Here is a 1597-nt window from a genome sequence, read left to right as displayed (position 1 = left end):
ATAAATGAGGTTACTTAGTGTGAATTATTTGGACCAGGAGGATCTCTTGGTTGGTCCAATGGTTTCCTTTCGCTCCAAGGAAACTGATATTTCGGGTGGGTTTTTATTTATGTTATTTAATCTTCTAATTTGACGGCTTATTTGGCAGGTGAGAGAAAATTTATATAATTTACAGTTTGTGCTTTAGGATAATATTTGGGATAGTCAGCTTAGTCTCCTGCAAACAGGTTCCTCTATTTTGTCCAAGCCACGAAGTAGCCCCAGTATTATTACTTTGAACTACCAATATTAAGGGTAATAAGGCCCAATTTAATGGGCCAAGAAAAAATTATTTAAGACTCATTGAGTTGTTCCCCTCCACGGAAATCTTTAGTAAAAGGCGAAAGATTTATGCGTTTTGAAGGGAAACCAGAGTTAAATATATAGGAAAATTAGCAATACCGGCGACAGAGCGCTGAGGCGAAAGAGATAAACTTATTTCGGGACTAGAAGGGCATCAACCGGTAACTCTAAGAAACAACAATTGCTTTATTCATTGCAATATTTTTCTATTGTTGTGCTACCATGAGTTTCATTCTGTATCTTTACTGTTTGGATATATTTATAAGTGTCCATTGTTTTCATAACATAGTTTGTGTTATCTGTTTGACACGTACTAAAATATATGATGATGATCCTTGATATGTTACATACGCCATCTGAAAGTTAAAAACTTAACCGTACTTTTATACAATACTCGTGAAAATAAGCAGTAAAAGCGTCGATATATGTTATCGATAGTATCTAAATAATGTAGTAATTATTAACTTAATAATAACCCTCCGTCACTATGTGATGGAGTGCGAAAAGATACGTGAATTGAGAGAGAATTCTGCAACAAATGTTCCAAAGATGTTCACATATTTCATTCAAAATGATCTTCTACTAGAAATTTTAGCCAAATATCCTCAGTTTGCTAAATGTAGGTAGAAACTAAGTGATTGTAACCTATCTACTGCTGCCCACTGGATGGGGGCGGTGTGCAGGACAAACATATCAATTAGCTCTCCACATGTCAGTTCCCTAATTTAGAAACTCTACTTTTGGTCGATCTCGAACCCATTGATGATGTGACGACGTATATTGAATTTTGTAACTACCCAGCAAACACAGAACGTTTGTGGACGTTTTTAAATGGTTCCACAAAGGTAATACTGTAACTTTTGACATAAATACGTATATCTGATGTTCTTAAAACCAAAGGATATAACTAAAAACATATATTCTTGAGACACAGTTTTTTAAGATTTATGTAAAAATTTAAAAATAATAGTGAATGCTATGGTATTATAATGTTTTCATGCTTTATATTTAAGAATAAATAATTTTCAGTCAACATTTAGTTTTTTTTGTTTACTTTCTGTAAAGCTATCCAATTTACGTTCTTATAACATAAATATAACATTTATATGACGTCAGTATAACGTTATTTACACGACATCATTACGTTATTATGATGTTATATTAACGTATAATTCCTGTGTGAAAACCAGAATATATATTGAACTTTATGTTTTAAACCTTGTAAAGTTATCATAAAACTTGGAATAAGACGGTA

General features: G+C 32.4%; 1 non-coding gene across 1 annotated transcript; it reads right to left on the bottom strand.

Annotated features, from left to right (window-relative positions):
- Positions 1–300: 300 nt before the first annotated feature.
- LOC123751610 (U5 spliceosomal RNA) lies at positions 301–417 on the bottom strand. The gene has a single exon (XR_006772112.1). It is a non-coding gene; the product is annotated as a U5 spliceosomal RNA (small nuclear RNA).
- Between the last annotated feature and the right edge of the window lie 1180 nt (positions 418–1597).

This window comes from Procambarus clarkii, chromosome 3, assembly GCF_040958095.1.
Source record: "Procambarus clarkii isolate CNS0578487 chromosome 3, FALCON_Pclarkii_2.0, whole genome shotgun sequence".
In the NCBI taxonomy this organism is placed as follows: Eukaryota; Metazoa; Arthropoda; class Malacostraca; order Decapoda; family Cambaridae; genus Procambarus; species Procambarus clarkii.
This window is presented reverse-complemented; position numbering and strand designations above follow the sequence as displayed.